The following is a 25,070-nucleotide window of genomic DNA, read 5'->3' on the forward strand; positions in this document are numbered from 1 at the left end:
CGCGATCACGACGTCGCGTACTCGCAAAACCGCGAAACAGCGGACCGCCACGCGGCCGATCGCGTTCTCGCCGATAAAGCGCGGGAGCGGATTACCGCTGCGGACGCAACTCTCGGTGAGAGGGCCGCCGCTACCGCCGTATGGGCTGCTATGAAAGCAAAAACGAAATTGGGGATGGGTATGACAAAGAGAAAGAAGAAGAAGACCAAGAGGAGAACGCTTCCGACGGCGAAACGCGGTGGTATGTTACCGTTGTTACCGCTCTTGGGAGTCATCGGTTCGCTTGCCGGTGGAGCGGCGGGTGTTGCAAAGGCGGTGAACGACTCTAAGGCCGCGCGACGACAACTCGAAGAGATGAAACGTCACAATAAAGCTATGGAAGGACGGGGGATTTATCTCGCTCCGTACAAGCGGGGCAAAAGATTGAAGAAGAAGAAGAAGAAAAAAAAAACGTCGAAAAAACGATAGAGATGCCCGCGGGTGCCACCACCAATCTACAGTTGTCACGAATAGCGAAGCGTATGCGAATACCGTATTTCCGAGGTGTCTACATGCGTAACGCTTTACCCGACGAGATACACTAAAACGAGAGCGGTATCGTGAATTTGGACGATGTCGACGGGCCGGGCACACATTGGGTGGCGTACGCCAAGAGAGGCGATCGCGCCGTATATTTTGACAGCTTTGGCAATTTGCAACCGCCGAAGGAGCTTACACGCTACCTCGGAGACACCGATACAACGATAACGTACAATCGCACGGTCCACCAGACGTACGATCAAACGATCTGTGGACAATTGTGTCTCCTGTTCCTCCAGAAAATAGATATAAAAATCGATCCACCATCGATCGACATCAGTCGTCGATGGAATCTCGGCAATGTCGCTGACGCTCACTCTAAACGGTAAAAGCAGCGTTCTCACGGTGGATTATTTTCCACCGATAGACTTGAGCGATGGGGACTACGAGCTCGGCCTAACCACGATGGAGACCTACAACACGATTCCGAACGTGACGGTAGCGAACGATAAATTTTATTTCGACGACAATGACGAAGAAATTACAATTCCCGAAGGATCGTACGAATTGGACGCCATTGCTTCTTATCTGAAACGCGCGATACTGCAAAAACGAGAAAAAGGCGAAGAGCTGGATTATCCATTGTCACTTCGTCCCAACGTTAATACTATGAGGAGTGAAATCATGTGCGCTTTTCGGATAAATTTCGCCAAACCGAATACCATCGGACCATTGTTGGGATTTTCGACGGGTCGTATACTGGAACCGAGAAAGTGGTACGAATCAGACTCCTCGGTAAACATCATCAACGTAAACATTATTCGAGTGGAATGCAGCATTACCGCGGGTGCGTACGCCAACGACAAGTCGGTGCACACGATACACGAATTTTCACCGAACGTGCCTCCGGGATATAAAGTCTCGGAAACACCGGCGCAAATCATTTACCTTCCGGTCATCGCGAGGAGTGTTACCGATATCACCTTGCGTGTGGTGGATCAAGACGGACGATTGATCGACTTTCGCGGAGAGGAGATTACCATCAGACTGCACTTGCGGCGACGCGGTGCAAGGGAATGCTCGTGTTGAACGAACAGCGAGTGATTGAGAGAACAACGAAAATTGTGAAAAAATCGCCATTCAAGAGGCTCAGTACGACGAACGTAAACTTTTTACAATCGTTGGGATTCGTTGTGAGAAACGCTTAAAGAGATGGATATACTCGACATCGTTGACGAGCCCGTCTTCGACGAGCGTATCGTGAAATATGAGATGCACACGTACAATCCGTACGCTAACACGACGTTGGGACACAGCGACGAGATACGAATACCTATACAACAACAGGATTTGTACACGTTGCCGTGTGAGAGTTTTCTCTACGTTGAAGGAAAACTCGTTATGAATCCTACCGGTGAGAATAGAGATGTCGTGTGTATTATGGGAAATAATTGTGTCGCGTTCATGTTTGAAGAAATGCGATACGAGCTCGACGGAATTGAAATCGATCGTAACAGAAACGCTGGAATAACAATGACGATCAAAAATTATATATCGCTGACGACGGAGAAGAGCAAGATGCTGAAATACGCATCGTGGAATCCGAATGGATATTCGTTGATCGATGGAAACTTTAATTTTTGCGTTCCGCTCAATGCTCTGTTTGGATTCTGCGAGGACTACAAGCGCATCGTGATCAACGCTCGTCACGAACTTGTATTGATACGATCGCGCAACGATAACAATTGTCTCGTAGGACGAGCCGGTGCGAATCCGACGATCGAGCTACTCAAGATACAGTGGGAATGCCTCACGTATCTCTGAGCGAAGTCAACAAGCTGTCTTTTCTTCGAACTTTGGAAAGCGGACGATATCTGAGCGTGTGCTTCCGTTCGTGGGATCTGTACGAGTTTCCTCTGCTGCAAAACACGACCAAGCATTCCTGGGCGATCAAAGCCGCGACGCAATTGGAAAAACCGCGATACGTAATCTTCGCTCTCCAAACCGGTCGAAAAAACGTACTGTCTGAAAACGCTGCGCAATTTGACGATTGTAAACTCACCAATGTGAGACTGCATCTGAATTCAGATTTTTATCCGTACGACGACGAGAACTTGGATTTCGACAAAAATCGATACGCTATACTGTACAACATGTATGCGCGTTTCCGCAAAGCCTATTACGGACAGGACGATACGTATTTGGATATCGATGATTTCTTGATAACCGGTCCGTTCGTAGTCATAGATTGTTTGCGACAAAACGACTCTGTCAAGAACGCCACCGTCGACGTGCGAATAGAATTTGATTGTAAGGAAAATATACCGGCCAACACCACCGCCTATTGTCTCGTTATACACGATCGAATGGTCGAATATAATCCACTCAACAACATTGTGCGCAGACTCGTGTGAAAAGTTATAAATTAGACGTGTGCGTACGCGGACATGTCAGTTTTCCGACGATCGACGACGATGTCGAACGTACCAATTTTCGTCGACTTGCAAGGTTACGCGTTCAACAACATTTTTATCGTGAAAGAAGCAGCGGTACTTCGAGATGGCGAAACGCTGTCTCATTACGTATTTCGTGAACACGTACCGTGGTATCTATTGACGAAATCGGAAAAATCGCTGGTGTGTTGGTTACAGATACACCATCACGGCTTCCGATGGGAAGATGGACACGTCTCGTACAGTCGGATGAAAAGCCTCATCAACAACGCCATTGGTACGGAACCGCCTCTGATATACGTGAAAGGACTCGAGAAGAAAAAGTGGCTGTGCGAGATTTTGTAAGATGATGTAGAGATCGAAACGATCGATGCGGATTACGAAGATATCGCACGCCTGACGAACTTGGATGTAATCGGAACCTTGCGCTGCGCGTATCACACGAAACATTGCGCTATGCGGAATGTTTGCAAATTGTACAAGTGGTGGTTTGAGTGTAACAAACGTGTAACATAACAATGATTTATATTAATAAAATGATTTATATTAATAAAATGATTTATATCGTACGACTTTTATTCCACCTCAGTTATACGATCCTCGTGACATATGATCTGTCGCTTATCTCGCGGTAGGATAGGTCAGTGAATAGGATGGGAAGAGTCTGGTAAAAAAAAATTAAAAAATTAATTTATTTAATATGAATAATATTTATTAAAAAAACAATTAAAAAAATATATGTACATTTAAGCAAACAGAATTTTTTTTTTCAATTGCAAAAAAAAGTTCTTTCCTCGCGAGGAATCGACTGGTGAAACCGACGACTTCGAAAGCGTGTCGCAGGAACCTCGCCCGACCAAGTTTCCTCCGACTCTTCTTCTCTACCACCTGTTTAAACTGCAAAAAGTCAAAATTAAAAAAAAAAATTAATAAATTAATTAAAAAATTTGAGTATGAAAATACTCACCTCTCGATTTTCTTCTTTTTATTTTACTCCCCCGTTTGAAAATTCTAATCGGAAGAGTAAGACATCACAGGGGGGCTGTATCCTGTGAAAATTTTAATGTTTAAAAAAAAAAAAAAATTCAAACAAAAGTAACTGTAAAAATTTTCAATCTTTCTTACCTCTGTCACCCATTCCCCATCCGTCTTGCGTGTAGCCTTCCTCATCCCCTCCTTCATAAGTCCTCTCCTCTTCCTCTTCCTGCTCTTCTTCCTCGCGAAGTGAGCTCATCGATTCGTCGCTCACGAGATCGACGAGCTCAGGCGTTAGAACAATTCGAGCGCGAGCTGAAACATTAAATTTTTTTTTTTTTGTAAAATTTCCTACTATAAAAATCGATACTGTTATTTCATATAAATAATGTATACAGCGACTTACATGAGGGTCCGGCCTCAGGCGAGGTATCCGCTCGACGTCTTACCCCGAGACGTCGAGTAGCTCGCTCGTCGTGGTTTCGACGCGTACCACGCACCACACCCTCCACCACCATAGTTTTTTTAGATGTTGGATGTTGTAGCGTTCCTAAAAAATAATGATTTTAATTTTTTAAAACTTTGTTTTAATATTCATAATAAAAAAAAAAAAAACTTACCATTTTTTACAGCATCATTATAGCAATGCGACAGCCAGGTGATATAACCTCCCGCATCCTCTTCAGCATCGCTGTAAATACGTCTCATTTCGACAATTTCCCCAGCAATAATCAAGAGCTGAGGATAATTCGAAAAATGTCCCAACCGAAATAACACAGCGAGCACCGCGCTAGGGCACGCACCCGCAAACTTTGCGAATACCGTATAATTATCATCGTCGTTGTCGGACAACGATGATAAATAATTATCAACGCATAGCCCGTTTAAGCTATGCGTCAATCGCAAACACGAATCGATTATTTTCCGACAACTAGACATTTTTTTAAACGAATAACTACGTTACGAACTTTGTGAACAACGAATATCTATTATGGATGCAATACTTAATCCCGACTTATATACCCTTACATCAAAGATGCCGCTAAATCTTATTATAATCTTATTATATTCGTCGCTAACTAACATTCGTATCGATATCCACTATAGTTTACAACAATATAGTTCTTTATAATATGCCGAAGACGAGATGACTCGCTCGACAGTAGCATCTCCTTTTCGAGGAATAGTAATCGCGGATCTAAGGTTTCGCCAGGACGATAGGTGCTAAGCTATTCGTCGCTAACTAACATTTGTATCGATATCCGCTGATAGTTTACAACAATAAAATTCTTTATAATATGTCGAAGACGAGATGACTCGCTCGACAGTAGCATCTCCTTTTGGAGGAATAGTAATCGCGGATCTAAGGTTTCGCTAGGACGATAGGCCAGCGTATGATATTTCCATCTATTCAACGTCTATCGTACGTCTTTTAACGTCAATCGAACTACTTTTAACATCTATGTAACATCTTTTAACGTATTGTTGAACGTCTTACGTACAACTTTTAACATCTATTGTACGTCTTTGAACGTCAATCGAACTACTTTTAACATTTATTGAACGTCTATCGTACGCCTCTCGTACATCTTTGAACGTCTATCGTACGTCTTTGAACGTCTATCAAACGTCTCTCGTACGTCTATCGAACGTCTATTGTACGTCTTTGAACGTCTATCGTACGTCTTTGAACGTCTATTGAACATCTATGGAACGTCTATCGTACATCTTTGAACATCTCTCGTATGACTTTTATTCCACCTCAGTTATACGATCCTCGTGATATATGCTCTGTCGCTTATCTCGCGAAGAGATTATTCGTAAGAACATCTATCGTACGTCTTTTTGAACGTCTATCGAACGTCTTTGAACGTCTATCGAACGTCTTTTAACGTATTGTTGAACATCTTACGTACATCTTTTGTACATCTTTTCAACATTACTTAAACCATTTTTAACATCTATCGAACGTATTTTAACGTTTATTACTACAGCGAAATTGACGTTTTTTGCGTCGAGCTGTATATAAGGTGTGCGGAAGAGAGTAATTTATCAGTTCAAAGTGTGCACGCGGTGGAGAAAAAAGTATAGAAAATGGAGCGTGATCAGAATAAAAAAAATTCCGAATACGAGAAGTGTAAAGATTGCGGAGTGTACCACAAGCCGATAGCTGTGGTCGAGCCTCGTCCGAGGACGACTCAAGCGCCTCCCCCCGTTCCCCCTCGTAATCGTGAAAGGCGTTAGAGGCTCAGTTAAAACAATTTTTTTTTCATCTATGTAACATCTTTTACAAAAATATGAATAAAATTTGCTAATATTAATCTTATTGCGATTTTTTCTCCTTTCACCTCCCATCCTTAAATTACATATTAAGTTTAGATTAAAGTTCCTATTAAATTTATATTTTACCGCGGATAATTTGTATTAAAAAAAAAACTTGAAGTATATTATTGGTGTTTAGAATAAATGTATAACTTAATTATTTCACACTATCTATATCAAAAAAAAAAAAAAAAAAAAAAAAAAATGATTTATATCGTACGACTTTTATTCCACCTCAGTTATACGATCCTCGTGACATATGATCTGTCGCTTATCTCGCGGTAGAATAGGTCAGTGAATAAGATGAGGCACAGGAATAATAATTCTAATTATTTTTATTTAATATGAATAAGTTTATTTTAATAAAACTTTTAAAATTGTTTATTTAAATGGTCCGCTACAACGGTGTAACTTGACTCGCGATAAGTCGGTACAGTCGACGCGTTCTCTTATATTACTACAGCGGGATGATGATAAAAAAAAAACTTACATTTTAAATATAAAAATTTTTTATTTCAATATTCGCATACAAACATTTCCGACATTTCGTCGGTATCGACACAACACATCAATTGTACGATGCCTAAGTACTCGACTTGCGTCTTACATTTTGATAACAATTTTTCGAAGCGATTCCGACCATACGTCTGATACAATTGTCGAATATACTTCTCCGGAAGCGGTAGATCGCTCAATAGGTATCTGCTTGCGACGTTCTGGTTTATGACCTTCCTGGCGAGTTCGACGAGACTCCTCGGCTGTCGCATCGTGGTGATCCTGAAACATTTTACAATACACCTAAATATCTACTCGCTGAATATTTCTCACTTTCTATTTTTAGAGATATTTTTCTCACCTAATTCGCACAGAGTGCAATCTTTAACGTATGGCGCGGGTCCGTCGATGTGGTCGCGCTGCCACGGTTGATTGTGATGTTTTTTGCACCGACGGTAACCCTGCACTTCCGGGTCCACTCTTGCGTGTTCCGGAAGTTTCTCCCACACTTGGTCCACGAACCGAGCAAACTTGCTTAATAAAATCACCTTTGGCACAAATTCTAACTCCGCTGCTGTTAAATTGAGAATATCGCGTTCATCCGAGAGTGCGATGAACATTTCGACTGTTATACCACTCGTTCTTCGCGGGCCTTATATACCCGCTTGTTGCACACGACATTGATTAAAACTATCGATGGTTCATATTTGCATTAACAATCCTTATCTTATCTCTTCCGGGAATTATTGTGATCTGATACCCCCCACCATTCCAAAATTACCTCCTCTCCTCCAAACACGATGACGCATCTAGCAACTTGGCGATGCCTACAATTTGTATTAACAATCATTATCACACCCTCTAAGAAACGGCGCTCAAATGCTGCCTCTTTGTTCTAAAATACAGCGATGACGCAATCCGTAAATCTGCACGAACCTGCATACTATAAACATAATGATTCCGACAACATGGCGCTCTACTTTGATGTGTAGAAAAAAAAACCTGCACCAATAAACAGTTCTCTTTCCAATAAACAATCCTTATCTTTTCCGGGAATCCTTATCTTGCGATTTGTATTAACAATCCTTATCTTCCGGGAATTATTGTAATCTGATACCCCTACCACTCCACATTTACCCCCTCTCCTCCAAAAACGATGACGTTATTACCCCCTCCACTGTTATCTGATACCCCTCTTCCCCTCTTCACCCGCGCACCCCCTCAAATCCCTGAGTTAGAATCATCATTGCTATACTACTCATATACTATATATATTATAACAAATTAAACTCATAAATAAAAAAAATAAAAAAAATATTAAAAAAATAAAAATATTTTAGCAAAAAAAATTTTTAAATATTAAAAAAATTTAATTAAAATAAAAAAATATTTATTAAAAAACGCAAAAAAACTTGGCGTTGCTACACCTCAAAATATTATAAAGCAAAAAAATTAGTAATAATATAACAATTGACGATTAATTGACATAATGTAATAAGTTGACATCATGAAAGTTAACATGTAGTTTACTGTAGCAACGCCAAGTTTTTTTGCGTTTTTTAATAAATATTTTTTTATTTTAATTAAATTTTTTTAATATTTAAAAATTTTTTTTGCAAAAATATTTTTATTTTTTTAATATTTTTTTTATTTTTTTTATTTATGAGTTTAATTTGTTATAATATATATAGTATATGTAATATTATAAATAATATATATCGTATAGTATATGTAATAATATATATAATATATATAGTATAGTATATGTAAAATATGGTGAAATATAGTATGCAATATAATAATATATGTACGACAGCATTTTTTTAGATTTTTTTTTAATATATACGACAGCTTTATGTACAAAAGTTTTATACTATATATATATATATATATATATATATATATATTATTTATTTATTTATTTTTTATTTTTTTAAAATATATATTGTTTTTTTTTTAACAAATGTTTTTTTTTTATATAAAGATATTAAATCTTTATTAAATTTCTTTCAAAATTGCATTATTACTTTATAATTGTGTAATCATTGCTAACTAAATATAGCTAAAATAATTGTTTTAAATATTTAACTTTTTATCTTAAAAATTATATATCTTTACTATAAACATTTTTGATTTTGTCTGTTTTTCAATATACTGCATATTTTAAGAATATTTTTTACATTATTTTATTTTTAGGAGCTAATTTTTTACTTAAAAGATGAGAAAAGTTGCATATTACTTTAAAATTTTATTATAATATTATATATACAAGTTTCATACTTATATGTGTACAGATTATACATAACATCAACCAATGATTACTGTCTACGCTGTCTACCAATGTTACGCATGCGCGAAAGTTTAGTACATAGATTTTGGGGCTATGTATTTAAAGCAAGTTAGCGATCTAGTTATAATATAGATATCTGTGGCCCATACACAGCCAATCAAGAATCGCGTATGTGTGGTGTTATACAGAACGCTTCGCGCAGTAGGTATACGCCACTCTAGATTGAATGTGTGTAAGCCTCGGTGTTATATCTGGCCATTTTATTCGATGACGTGTGCGGTGCGGTCGGTTTGGCGCGAGACACTACCGTGTCTCTTAATTAATAAGAATTAATAAGAACACGTGGTACAAAAAGTAAGTAAAAATTAACTGATAATTAAAATGTTTTTTTATTAAATTATTAATGTCTTTTAGTCATGCAGGAAGAAAAGCTGCCATCACCAGAATTAAGAACACGTGGTACGAAAAGTAAGTAAAAATTAACTGATAATTAAAATGTTTTTTAATTAAATTATTAATATCTTTTTTAGTCATGCAGGAAGAAAAGCTGCCATCAGAAATATCGCCACTGCCTTCGCAGCCGCCACTGCCTTCGCAGCCGTCGCAGCCGTCGCAGCCGCCATGCCACAAAATCAGGCTGCAGCACAACGTAAGTATAGCAACTAAAAGTTACATAACTTAGTTTTTGTAGCAAATTGATCAACAATTAATTAATTATTTAATTTTAAACAATTTTTTTTGTTACAGCCAGAAGATGGAAAAGAGCGGGCCAACGTGGCAGCCGCAAATATTTTCGGAATCGTGGTCAAAGCGGAAAAAACAAAAGCGGAATATCCGTAACAAATAATTATTACAATTAATGTATAATTATTTGTCTTGCGATTGTTAACAGTACAGTGTTTGATATGAAATATCTTATTTAAGAATTTATTTTCTGTAAAATCTGTTTCCGCTCTAATTGTATTTTTTATTTCTAATTTTGTTTTATTTTATGTGTGTCTAGTGTGAAAAATCGCTCGATTTTAAAGATTAAAAATCTAACGAATAATAATTATTTTCTAACGTCCCGTGAAATTTCTAAAAAATATAATAATCAATTAATTGTCAGTAGAGATATATATATTTAAAATATTAAATTGCGAGACCAAATATTAATCTAATAATTTAAAATTATAATTATTAAGGTGGAAGTCCCGGAATAAATAAACTTAATTATCATTAAATAATAATGCTATTGTGAAATTTAAGGTTTCATCAATAGATTGTAAACGTTGAATTCTCAATTGCTAATTATCCAGTAGACTCAAAACTATATAATTTATTCTCGGATCTCTAACCTTATTTTATTCATTTAATAAATTTTATTTTCTTTGTAATAAATACAATAAGGACAGAAATCTATAAATATATTCATACTGTAATTTTGAATCTAGTTGCTTTAAGAGGATGCTGGAGTGGAAGCCGAACTCCGACGCGAAAGCGCCATCATTTCGATGGTACTAAAAAAGAAATGACATTATCGGCGTAGCCTACGGACCTATGCCGCGTAGGTCCGTGTGTACGCATTTGTTTGTAGTGGTAACTCACTACATTGACGTGTGGTCTGTGTACGTGTGATCGGATAGTTTGTAAACAAACGATGCTTGCGCTTGTTTCCTCGATTGAAATTTCGTCGCAAGGTTGCAATATAATGTCCGAGAAGACATAGGCGTATACAAGGTGTCAAATAAATATGAATTAAATATGACAAAATAATAAAATACATATAATACTATATATATCACTGAAGAAAAATGTCATATATTTTTCTTATTTTTATCCTTATGTAATAAATACAAAATAGCTAATTAATCAATTAATTAATATATACATATACACATATATTGAATAAATAGTTATCCCTATTTTGTATTTTATATGATAATGGCTGAAATAATGAGAGTATATATCAATTCGGTCATTATATAAAATATAAAATAAAGATAATTATATTTAATATGTATATGTATGTATTGAATAATTAATTAACTTATTTATTTATTTTGTATTAATTACATAAAAATAAAAATAGAGAAAGCATATAATATTTTTTTCCAATTAGATATATAGTATTATATATATATTTTTCAAATAAAATATTTTATCATATCTAATTTATATCTATTAGATACTTTGTATAAGTCTATTTCGTCTCGTATGTACATCACACAGCCATACGATAGAATTTCAATTGCGAGAAAAAAGGTAAAATAACTTTATAAATTATGCGATAAAACGTTAAAAGACCACACTTGTAGTAAATAACAAACTTAGAAATACGTATTTATTAAAAATTGTCAGCTCACGATAGATCGCCTCTGACAATATTTCTTACAATTTGCCAGCTCATGAATTAATCGTCTTTGGCTCTGTTTTTTCTAAACTGTCAGCTGACGTTAGATCGCCTCTGACTGTATTTATTAAAAATTGTCAGCTTACGATAGATCGTCTCTGACAATATTTCTTACAATTTGCCAGCTCACGAATAAATCGTCTTTGGCTCTGTTTTTTCTAAACTGTCAGTTGACGTTAGATCGCCTCTGACTGTATTTATTAAAAATTGTCAGCTGACGTTAGATCGCCTCTGACTGTATTTATTAAAAATTATCAGCTGACGTTAGATCGCCTCTGACTGTATTTATTAAAAATTGTCAGCTCACGATAGATCGTCTCTGACAATATTTTTTACAATTTGTCAGCTCACGAATAAATTGTCTTTGGCTCTCTTTTTTCTAAAAAAAATGTCACCACTACAAACATATTTGTTTGTAGTGGTGACACAGTACACCGACGTGCGGTTACGTCATCTGCGCGTCAGATGTTTTGTAAACAATGCTCGCGTTTTTTTCTTCGACTGAAATTCCGTAATAAGGCTACAATTTTAGGTACAAAATGAAATAGGCATACACCAGATGTTTGATAAATTAAAAAAACTAGTACAGTAAAAATTAATATATTTGACATACATGTAATACTTTAGACTATATATATTATATATATAATAAATAATACGCTTTTCTTATTTTTACCCTTATGTAATTTATATAAAATTAACAAATTATTGTATATTGAATGTTCATATATTGTTATATTTATTTTGTACTTTATATAATTGATTAATGGATAATACATTTCTTGTCGTATTTTATATATATACACACAAAGTGTATTAAAAGTTCCGGAACAGTAAAATATGTCGAAACAAACTTATTTTAGAGAAAAATGTTTGATACAAAAGTTGTAGGATTTAAAATGTACTATATACTGATATTATCAGTTTGATCTTGAATGGAGGCACTTCGGAGATTGAAAGGTCATCTTCACTTTTTGAAATAGAACTATCCTAATTTTGTTGTACAAATCGATTCCTTGCAATATTCGGCGAAAAATGTTATAGAAATAGTATAGCCGAAATTTGAATAGTTTACGAGATATTTTATACTTTAATTTGATATCGTTTTATAAAAACTATAAAATATCTATAATAATTTTTCAATTATCTTACCTTGACACTTTCATGCACAAAATAATGAGAGGAATCGACAGATGTAAAAAAAACACATCGTTGTCTTAAAAAAAAATATGTTGTCAAAATGATCAATCATATATTTTTCTTAAAAATAACTATGTCTTTTACATCTATCAATTCCTTTCATTATTTTGTGCATAAAAGTGTTGAAGTAAGATAATTAAAAAATAAATATTACGAGATATTTTACAGTTTATGTAAAATTATGTGAAATAAAAGTATAAAATATCTCGTAAAGTATTGAATTTTCGGCTATACTACTTCTATAACTTTTTACGCCGAATATTGCAAGAAATCGATTTGTATTTCAAAATTAGGGTACTTTCATTGAAGAAAATGAACATCACCTTGAAATCTCCGAAGCGTTTCCAATCAAGATTAAACTGATAAGATCAGTATATAGTACATTTTAAATCGTACAACTTTTGTATCAAACATTTTTCTTCATAATGATTTTTTTTCGACATATTTTACCGTTCCGGAACTTTTGGCACACTCTGTATATATATATACTGAATACTTATGATTGAATATTATAATATGTATTATTGTTTCAGTCATTATTTTATAAAATCTTTAATAAAGATAAATGTATATGAAATAGGTGTGTGCATGCTTTAATAAATTAACTATTTTATTTATTTATTTTTTATTTTTTATTCATTACATAAGGAGAAAAAGGAAAGAATAGCTTTCTTTTTTACTTTAACGTACAGTATTATATATATTGTTGCGTCTGTACTATTTCGCCGCTGATGCTGTGTGTGTTACAGCTGACGGACCGATCGATAATATCGATCGGTCCGTCAGCTGTAACACACACAGCATCAGCGGCGAAATAGTACAGGCGCAACAATATATATAATACTGTACGTTAAAGTAAAAAAGAAAGCTATTCTTTCCTTTTTCTCCTTATGTAATGAATAAAAAATAAAAAATAAATAAATAAAATAGTTAATTTATTAAAGCATGCACACACCTATTTCATATACATTTATCTTTATTAAAGATTTTATAAAATAATGACTGAAACAATAATACATATTATAATATTCAATCATAAGTATTCAGTATATATATATACAGAGTGTGCCAAAAGTGTGCCAAAACTGAAAATTATAAATGTTGAAACTAATTTAGGATCTGTCAAAAAAGCACACGTTTCAGAAATTTTGTATGATTTGTCTAAAATAAATAAAATTAAATACCAAAGTTTAATATTTCTGTTTTATGTATCCTAAATTAATTCCAACAATATTTATAATTTCCAGTCAATTTTAATCAGTCAAGAAAGCACACGTTTCAAGATTTTAGTATAATTTATCTAAAATAAATAAAATTAAATGTCAAAGTTTAATATTTCTGTTCTATGTATCCTAAATTAGTTCCAACAATATTTATAATTTTCAGTCAATTTTATTTTGTGTATTACAAGATTTCTTGTCGAGTTTGTTTATAATCGAGTTTGTTTATAATTTTTGTTTTTTATTTTCTATGGACATAAAATTGACTAGAAATCATAAATATTAGAACTAATTTAGGATAACTACACAAAAAGTATCTTATGCTATATTTTTTTATATATAAAATAAATTTTATATATAAAATATAAAATTGACTGGAAATTATAAATATTGTTGGAACTAATCGATTTTATCGATCGGTCCGTCAGCTGTAACACACACAGCATCAGCGGCGAAATAGTACGGGCGCAACATATCAAGAGACACGGTAGTGTCTCGCGCTAAGTTCACGCGCAGCGCAAGACCGAACGTGTATTTTTACGCGAGCCCGAAGAGCCCAGAGAGCCGAGATTATCGGAACTCAATAATGCCCGGGCCGATCGAGTTGATAATGGTCTCAATCAATAGCGCATACCCAAAATATATAATAAAAGTATGCTTGTTTTTGCTCTACGTGCTTTATAAATAAATATATAAAAGTCCAAAGTCGAAATGTCAAAAATATTATCTCAATTTCTAGGATGTACAGTCAACATTTTTCACACTAGATGGCTATAGTGATGTTAGTAGTTGGGTTTGTGTTGGTGGCGCTAAAGAAAATAGCCGCGCATACCAAATAACCTTACAGAAGATGTGTCAAAAGAATAATATTGAATTCGGCAACTCGCACTACATTGCACTGGTGCACACTCAAGGCTGCTTAATGTTCACCAGTTTTTTATTCGTGTTCATCAGAGTAGTGTAGTGCAGTGTAGTGCGAGTGATCAAATTCAATATAAATGTATCAAGTAAAATAAGTGTATATGTATATAGGTTATAAGTATTGTGTTTTAATTTTACCATACATTTTGTCAAAAAGCTTTAGTGTATGATCTGTCTAAAATAAATAAAATTAAATATCTCAAAGTTTAATATTTTAATTCTACGTATCTTAAACTAGTTCCAACAATATTTATAATTTCTAGTCAATTTTATATATAAAAAAATATAGCATAAGTCACTTTTTGTGTGATTATCCTAAATTAGTTCCAATATTTATAATTTCCAGTCAATTTTATATCCATAGAAAATTGGAAACAAAAATTATAAACATAAACTCGACAAGAAATCTTGTAATTAAAATTAAAATTAAAATTGACCAAAAATTATAAATATTGTTGGAAATAATTTAGGATACATAGAACAGAAATATTAAGCTTTGATATTTAATTTTATTTATTTTAGACAAATCATACACTAAAGTTTCTAAACAATGGTCCTATAAAACATAGTGATGATTGGTATGATTGTATAAATTAATTTTACAATACATTCTGTCAAAAAAGCACATCATTCGAGACTTTAGTGTATGATTTGTCCAAAATAAATAAAATTAAATATCTCAAAGTTTAATATTTCTGTTCTATGTATTTTAAATTAGTTCCAACAATATTTATAATTTCCAGTCAATTTTATATTTTATATATAAAATTTATTTTATATATAAAAAAATATAGCATAAGATACTTTTTGTGTGTAGTTATCCTAAATTAGTTCTAATATTTATGATTTCTAGTCAATTTTATGTCCATAGAAAATAAAAAACAAAAATTATAAACAAACTCGATTATAAACAAACTCGACAAGAAATCTTGTAATACACAAAATAAAATTGACTGAAAATTATAAATATTGTTGGAACTAATTTAGGATACATAGAACAGAAATATTAAACTTTGACATTTAATTTTATTTATTTTAGATAAATTATACTAAAATCTTGAAACGTGTGCTTTCTTGACTGATTAAAATTGACTGGAAATTATAAATATTGTTGGAATTAATTTAGGATACATAAAACAGAAATATTAAACTTTGGTATTTAATTTTATTTATTTTAGACAAATCATACAAAATTTCTGAAACGTGTGCTTTTTTGACAGATCCTAAATTAGTTTCAACATTTATAATTTTCAGTTAATTTTATCAGAATCAAAACAAAACAGTATTGTTTTACCTTTCAAAAAATTGTCGTGCCTATATATTAAATCAAAAAAAGCTGTCGTATATATATTACAAAAAAAGAAATATCTATCAAAAAATTACCTTTTTTAAAAAAAGGTAAAAAAAAGGCGCCAAGTACACGCTCTTGTCACAACTAAAACAAAACCATATTGTTTTATCTTTTAAAACAATTGTCGTATATATTAAACCTTTCAAAAAAACCTGTCATAGATATTAAAATCTTTCAAAAAAAACTTGTATATAGTAAAATTTTTAAAAAAGCTATTATATATACTTTCTACAAAAAAATATGATATCAGGAAATGGCACCAAGTGGGACTAAAGAACTATGAAAAAAGTTGTACACTATTTCTATAAAACTCTTCTACATAAAACTCTTGTACATAAAGCTGTCGTATATATAATTAACTATATTATATACTATATATATTATAAAAAAATAAATACATAAATAAGAAAACAAAAAATTAAAATTAAAAAATTTTTTAAAAATATTTAAAAAATAAAAATATTTAATTAAAAAATGAAAAAATATAAAAAATTTAATCAAAATAAAAAGATATTTATTCAAAAACGCAAAAAAACTTGGCGCTGCTACACCACAAAGTATTATAAAGCAATGAAATTAACATGTAGTTTACTGTAGCAGCGCCAAGTTTTTTTACGTTTTTTAATAAATATCTTTTTATTTTGATCACATTTTTTATATTTTTTCATTTTTTAATTAAATATTTTTATTTTTTAAATATTTTTAAAAAATTTTTTAATTTTGAATTTTTGTTTTCTTATTTATGTATTTATTTTTTTATAATATATATAGTATATAATATAGTTAATTATATATACGACAGCTTTATGTACAAGAGTTTTATAGAAGAGTTTTATAGAAATAGTGTACAACTTTTTTCATAGTTCTTTAGTCCCACTTGGTGCCATTTCCTGATATCATATTTTTTTGTAGAAAGTATATATATACACCGTATACATATGTATATACCATATGTTTAATTGAAATTAATAAACTTAAAAAAGAAAGCCATTCTTTTCTGTTTTTTCTTATGTAACGAATACAAAATAAAAAAATAAGTAATTTAATAGTTAATTTATTAATTATAACATACACACACCTATTTCATATACATTTATCTTTATTTAAGATTTTATAAAATAATGACTGAAACAATTAATACATATTGTAATATTCAATGTGTATTCAATATATATATAAAACATTAAAACAAATGTATTAAATAATCTTAATCGTTATTGTATAATGTACAAAATAAAGATAATGAAATGTTTCATATATGTACATTAAATATACAATAATTAACTAATTGAGTATTAATTACATACGGATACAAATAAGGAAAGCATATGACATTTATTACATGTAATATAGTCTATAATATTATATGTATGTCAAGTATATTTTCATTTTTACTTTGCTACTTTTTATCACAATTTATTAGACATCTGGTATCATGTCGATTTCGTTTGGTATATTAAATTACAGTTTTGTGACGGAATTTCGATCGAAAAAAGTACAAATATCTGTTAACAATTTACACCATAACACAGATCAATGTAGTAAACGAAAGAAAACGTTATAACAAATTGCCAGCTCACGTTACATCGTCTCTGGCTTTATTTGTATTTTTTTATTATTATTATTAATTAAAATAATATAGAATGGGCCCCATCCGCCGCCCATTCTTGTGAGACGCAACCATTATTCTTATTCTTCGTCTCTCCGATTTTGCACACCAACTGTGTGAATAATAAAGCATTTTTTAAGTGTGGAAAAGCACAGATCAAATATTATCGATATTACATTAAAAAATGCTACTTTTTAAACTATATTGCTTTTTTTGAATGCCATGTTGCGGAAATCACTTATTGTGAAGGAAAAAGCGACAGCTTGTTCTTTTCTATTATATTCATTAAATGACGTCTCATGCGCTGAACGTCATTAGAATATTTTTCTTCACAAGGATTTTTTCCTAAAACTACAGCTGTTGCGAAAGCAGCTGCATAAATTCCGCAACTTGTGCTGTCCGGTTGTGATTGAACTTTTTGAAATGTTATATCACTCACGTTTATCGTTGGATAACGTTTGCGAATATAATCTTTCTCTTTTTCTGCCAATTTGTCGTATGTACAGTTAGGTAAACTGTCATACACGTGCAGTTTGGAGCCATAAAAAAAAATGCATCGCCAGTGATCAGTACAGTTGCCTCCAATTATTTGTAAACTGTTATCGCTATCACTGGCTGTTATTAGTTCAGGAAATTGCAAATACTGAACGCTTTGCGTTTCGAAACAAGAAGTTTTTCTAACGATGCGTAAGAATGTGTCTAACGATTCATCGTTTAGTTGGTTCTGTACAGGCAAAACATTGTTTCTCACCAAAGAAAGAGGAACAATTGTATCATCTAGAACTTTCTTACGTTTTGCTATTTCATCTTTAGTCAGATTTTTTCTCTTTGTATAACTGACAAAGATACAATCGCTATCTTGCTCTGCATTCAGATCAGCAGTAACATTTGTCGCGTCTGTTAGCAAAATGTTCCGTTGTAATTCTTTCTTAGCTTGTACAATATTTGTCTCTTGTACTTTGTTATTTTCTTGCACACTTAATTTGTGACTAACTTTCTTTTTAGATGCTTTTTCTTGAGCATCCACAATATATTGTGGATTTCTAATAGGCATATGTCTGTTATGCCGACTGTCTAAGATTTCTGGCAATATACACTCGTAATAGAAGCGTGTTAAGATAGGTACCATTTCTTTTTCCCAAAAAACATTGTCTCTATTAACACGCACGGTTTTTAAACTTTTTGGAGTCCATATAACGAAAATGCAATAATTGCGTTGCGTTATGTTCAACTGCCCCTGAACTTGATAAAAGAATCGATGATTTCGATTCATTTTATCAATATTTTTTTTGTCAAATATGCCTTTTAATTGAGGCAATGTTTGTACAGCTTCATCAGCTGTTAAATTTTCAGCTGATGGAGGACATTTAATCTCCACCAATCCATCTTCATCGATAAGTCCATCGGGAGAAGCACCCAAGCATGGATTTTCATAATCAATGAACAATCCGCATAGTGCAATTTTTTTATTCAATTTTGCAGCTAATTCTATTCTGGCGATTTCCTCTTTCTCGCGACCATATTTCATGGCTACAGTGTCAATGTGTGGAGGATACAAAATGCTTTTTACAGTTGCTGCACAAGACGTTGTTGGTCTCATGCGACATACGGTTCCAAAATTGGATGCTGTTAGCATTTCACGTCTCAATGAATGCCATAGTTCACAATCACTTTGGCCTCTTGTCTCTAATTCTATTTCTTGCCTCTTTTCCGCATTTTCCGCAAACTTTTCCATGTGATTTTCTTCTAATTGTTGATAAACGTTAGGCGGAAGATCTGGCTTTTGTGATTGCGGGCCATAATAACAATCTGTTCCTGGCTCTCGTTTGAATTTTTTTGATCTGCCATGCATTTCTCGAGATTCTTTGGTTCTCGGAATTTTTATTTGTCGTCGTTTCTAAATTCTCAACGACTGGAGGGACATTCTTACACATGTTTTCATACATTTGCGTAAGAACTTGTTCAGTATTATACTGCACAACAGCTCCCGCAATTCTAGCATTGTAAGAACCACGTAGGCCGAAATTTGCGCTTTCCACCTATTGTTTTGCAGATTATTGAATTAAACGATTCTGCAGGATTGTTTGTTAAATTTAACAACAAACTATCGGAATAAGCGCTCAAGTACGTAACAGCACTTTCAATTTTCTGATATAAACCGTGAAATTTCAAATACGGCACATAATTTTGCATTTTCTCACGGTTTTCTTCGCATATACGGCCGCGTTCTTTGCATCTTTCATGCTCACCAAAAATATGGCTAGGAATGTTCAAAATATCTTTTTGTAATTCCGTAGCCTTGCTATGATGAGGTATATTTTCTTCCCTTCGTAAAGTGGCTGCCTCTACCACTTCTTTCCGTATTTTTAAAATGTTGTTTCCTACAACTTTTCGTAGCTGTACAAAGCCACGTTTTCTATGCTGTTTTGGCTGTGCTGTCTCTGCAACAGTTTTCAGCTTTTTGGACAAGTTGCGAAGCAAATGATTGCTGCATTCTATTTTTCGTACAGTCACTTTTTGTTCACGATATGGCGCATTATTTTTAATGGACTGATATACGCTGCTGTCGCCATCAGCAATAACAGTTCTATAGATCAGTCCATGCATTTCAAGGCTATTTTTAAAACCTTCTGCAATGGCGTCGCTTTCCATTCTTGTAGAGCTAGCGTTGCGGTCAAAATTTTTATAGCATTTATGGCTATGTGGCTCATGACCGATTCGCTCCGCCATATCACACACCGTACAAAATTTATTGCGGATGCCAATAAAGAGAACTTTCCTTGTGCGATATCCAATTATGGCACCAACACCAGACAGTGAATCATAGGTGTTGCCATATGATCTCTTCATCCAACTACCATCCGCTACAACGGTTATATACGGAATGCCATTTATAGTTTCATTCCTCTCGAGAGCAAGTTGTTTTTCGAGTTTGCCTGCCATTTTCATACTTTCCATGGCTATTTTTTGAAAATCATCGACTACATTTTCTCGATATTTGATATAAGTCTTTTCAGACATACAAGGGATATTTATACCCGCACAGAATTCTTCCAGTTGGGCATAACCATTCCCAATTGTTATAGTTAATGTGTTTATGTAGCTACAGCAGCTTTATTGAGATCCAGTTTATTAGGTTCTGAAGGTTCTGACCATATGTTGGCTTCATAGTTGCACATTTGGCACTTGAAGAACAACTGCGTTAGTAATCCACGGCGACGGGAATTTACAAGTTTCCAATCTTTAAATTGGCACTCAATTCCTCGTGCATGATCATCAAATACTCTGTGGATCTCATTCCACATAAAAGAAAGGTCGACAATGCAACGACTTTCGGGCATGTTTTCTTGGATACGATTCGTATCCAGATGACCCTTTTCGATAACCAAACTGTTATCGTCGTTATATTCGACATATTGTACTTACTTATTTCTTCTTCATTTTGCTGCTTTGTTGTCTCACTTCTTTCCTCGAATTGCGCATTTCGCACTTCTGTTTGCAGCATTTGACGCCTGCAAAAAAAAATCAATAAATATATGCACATTACATTTATTTTATATATATACAGGACGTTCTATTTTAAACGACGACTTCAAATATCTCTTGAACAATGCATTTTAAAGACAAATGTTTCAGACAAAAGTTGTAGGGTTTCAAAAAAGACAAAAAGAATGAAACAAAATATTTCTAGATAAAGACATTTCATATATTTGGAGGGCAATTTAATTTTTTGAAATGGAATTACTGTAATTGTCTTATGTCAATAGATTGTAACATTCTGCATAAAAGTATTATGATAAGATTATCGAAAAGTAAATATTTTACGAGATATTTTGTATTTTATATCCAAATATATCAGATTAAGATATAAAATATCTCGTAAAATATTTACTTTTCGATAATCTTATCATAATACTTTTATGCAGAATGTTACAAGGAATCTATTGACATAAGACAATTAAAGTAATTCCATTTCAAAAAATTAAGTTGCCCTCCAAATCTATGAAATGTCTTTATCTAGAAATATTTTGTTTTATTCTTTTTATGTCTTTTTTGAAACCCTACAACTTTTGTCTGAAACATTTGTCTTTAAAATGCATTTGTTCAAGAGATATTTGAAGTTCTCATTTAAAATAGGACACCCTATATATATATATATATATATATATATATATATGCTCCTACTAATATACTTTATTAAATTGACATAACATGAAAATTTTAAAATTTGTACGTTATAAATAAAAGCAATCCTTTGTTATTTTTCCTTACTTATAACTTAACTATATTTTACCTATATCTGTACGTAATCGGATAGACATCTATAATTTATAATTTATTATTGTAAGTTATCAGACCCTGTAAACTGACAGCCTGAGACTTTACATTATTTAAATATTGCCAGCCCACGTTAGATCGCCTCTGGCTACATTAATTACAAATTGTCAGCCCACGTTAGATCGCCTCTGGCTACATTATTTAAATATTGCCAGCCCACGTTAGATCGCCTGTGGCTACATTAATTACAAATTGCCAGCCCACGTTAGATCGCCTCTGGCTAGATTATTTAAATATTGCCAGCCCACATTAGATCGCCTCTGGCTACATTAATTACAAATTGCCAGCCCACGTTAGATCGCCTCTGGCTATATTATTTAAATATTGCCAGCCCACGTTAGATCGCCTCTGGCTATATTATTTAAATGTTGCCAGCCCACGTTAGATCGCCTCTGGCTACATTTATTACAAATTGCCAGCCCACGTTTTATTCGTCTCTAGTTTTTAGGTATTACAGACATAACTAATAAATATATATTTATATATTTTAGTATGTAATTTTGAATCTGTAAAAATAAATAATAAAGGATTGCTTTCTTATGTTACATAGCATTACTTTTGCAGTTAATATAACATGCAATACATAAAATGTAAAAAATATTAACAATAAAAAAATTAAAGAAACAAAAATGACAACTCAAAATTTATGTTCAATTTATGTCAAATAAATCACAATTGAGGGCCCGGATTGAAGAATTCGCCTAGTGCTCGAAATCCTGTAAAGGTATTATCCAAACGTCTCAGAGCATGAAAATTGTGAAAGTCGCAAAATTAATTTTTTTAAATATAGGCTTGTAGAGAATGACGAGACGGAACTTTTTTCTATTTCCAGTTTTTTTGATCGATGCCTATTTTTAATAATAAAAATAAAAAACTGAAAAATTTTTATCCTCAAATTCAATAAGATTTCAAGATATAAATCGTCGTAATTTGGCCAAATTTTGTTAAAATTGTTTGAAATTTGGTATACACATGCAGTATAGTCTAGCGATGCCTATAAAACAATAAAGAAGCTGAAAATCGCCTATTGTTTAATAATAATTAATTGCAAATTGAGGCCAGTCAGTAATAACGTTTTTTTAGTTTCGCCGACAAAAAGTATCGAGGGAACTTAAAATTTTAAACAACTTCCAATGAGACATTTGTTCCTCATTATTGAAGGAAGGTTTCTCGAAATTTTCAGATCGATTCATAGAAAATTTGCGGAAATATGCATTTTATAAAAAAACATGCGACGCCGCCAATGATAGCTCCGTGAGCGCTGAACACCAGCAGGCAGCGTACTCGCCGTTCGGCTTTCCAGGGCTCGATTTTATTATGATTTTTTAATGGTTATACATTTCAACAATCGCCCACTCCCCACGAAATATCGAAATAAACTATTATTAATACGGGTCTTTAATTAAATACTTTTATTATTATTATTTCAAAATATTTCACATACACTCCACAGACGCGGTCTCTAGGACGATAGTAATTTAACAAATAACAATAGTTGAAGTTTTAAAAAATCATTATAAAATCGAGTCCTGGAAAGCCGAACAGTGAGTACGCTGCCTGATGGTGCTTAGCGCTCACGGAGCTATCATTGGCGGCATCGCATGTTTTTTTATAAAATGCATATTTCCACAAATTTTCTATGAATCGATCTGAAAATTTCCAGAAACCTTCCTTCAATAATGAGGAAGAAATGTCTCACTGGAGGTTGTTTAAAATTTCAAGTTTCCTCGATACTTTTTATCGGCGAAACTAAAAAAACGTGATTACTGACTGGCCTCAATTTGCAATTAATTATTATCAAACAATAGGTGATTTTCAGCTTCTTTATTGTTTTGTAGGCATCGCCAGACTATACTGCATGCGTATACCAAATTTCAAACAATTTTAACAAAATTTGGCCAAATTACGACGATTTATATCTTAAAATCTTATTGAATTTGGGGATAAAAATTTTTCAGTTTTTTATTTTTATTATTAAAAATAGGCATTGAACAAAAAAACTGCAAATAGAAAAAAGTTCCGTCTCGTCATTCTCTACAAGCCTATATTTAAAAAAATTAATTTTGCGACTTTTACAATTTTCATGCTCTGAGACGTTTGGATAATACCTTTACAGGATTTCGAGCACTAGGCGAGTTCTTCGATCCGGGCCCTCAATTATAGATTCATACAAAGTGTAAAAAAAATGGGAATTCCAGAATATCTCGAAAAAGATAAGTTTTATAAAAAAATGTTTCAGATAAAAATTATAGAGTTCAAAAAGATTTATTAATTGATCTTATCAGTTTCACCTTCGATGAAGGCGTTTTCGGTAATTTGAAGGTCATCTTCATTTTTTAAAATGGTATTACCCTAATTTTTATTTTAATACATCGATTCCTCGCTATATTTGTTGTAAAATTTTATAAGAATAGGATGGCAAAAAATTGAACAGCTTACGAGATATTTAACACTTTAATTTGACATAATATTATATAAATTATGAAACATCTCATTAAATATTCATTTTTCAATAATCTTACCTTAACATTTTTATGCACTAATTAATGAGAAGAATCAATTGGTGTGAAAAAAACATGGTAAATAATAATATTTTAGTTACATATTTTTTCTTAAAAATAACTATATGTTTTTTTAACACCAATTCATTTCTGTCATTATTTTGTACATTAAAGTGTTAAAGTAAGATAATTGAAAAATTAATATTTAACAAAATCTTTCATAGTTTATGTAACATAATGTAAAATAAAAGTGTAAAATATCTCGTAAACTGTACAATTTTTTGCCATCCTACTGTTATAAAATTTTACGGTGAATATAGCGAAGAATCGATTTCAACAAAAAAATTAGAATGGTACCGTTTAAAAAAATAAAGATGATCTTCAAATCTCCGAAGTGCTTCCTCCCAAGGTAAAACTGATAAAATTAGTAAATACATCTTTTGAAACCCTATAATTTTAATGTGAAACATTTTTGTATTAAACA

The 25,070-nt window shown here is 32.7% G+C and overlaps 1 pseudogene; it reads right to left on the reverse strand.

The window, feature by feature from the left end:
- Nucleotides 1-17,952: 17,952 nt before the first annotated feature.
- On the reverse strand, nucleotides 17,953-21,524 carry LOC137000069 (uncharacterized; annotated as a pseudogene).
- Between the last annotated feature and the right edge of the window lie 3,546 nt (nucleotides 21,525-25,070).

The sequence above is a fragment of the Linepithema humile genome, chromosome 5 (assembly GCF_040581485.1).
Source record: "Linepithema humile isolate Giens D197 chromosome 5, Lhum_UNIL_v1.0, whole genome shotgun sequence".
NCBI lineage: Eukaryota > Metazoa > Arthropoda > Insecta > Hymenoptera > Formicidae > Linepithema > Linepithema humile.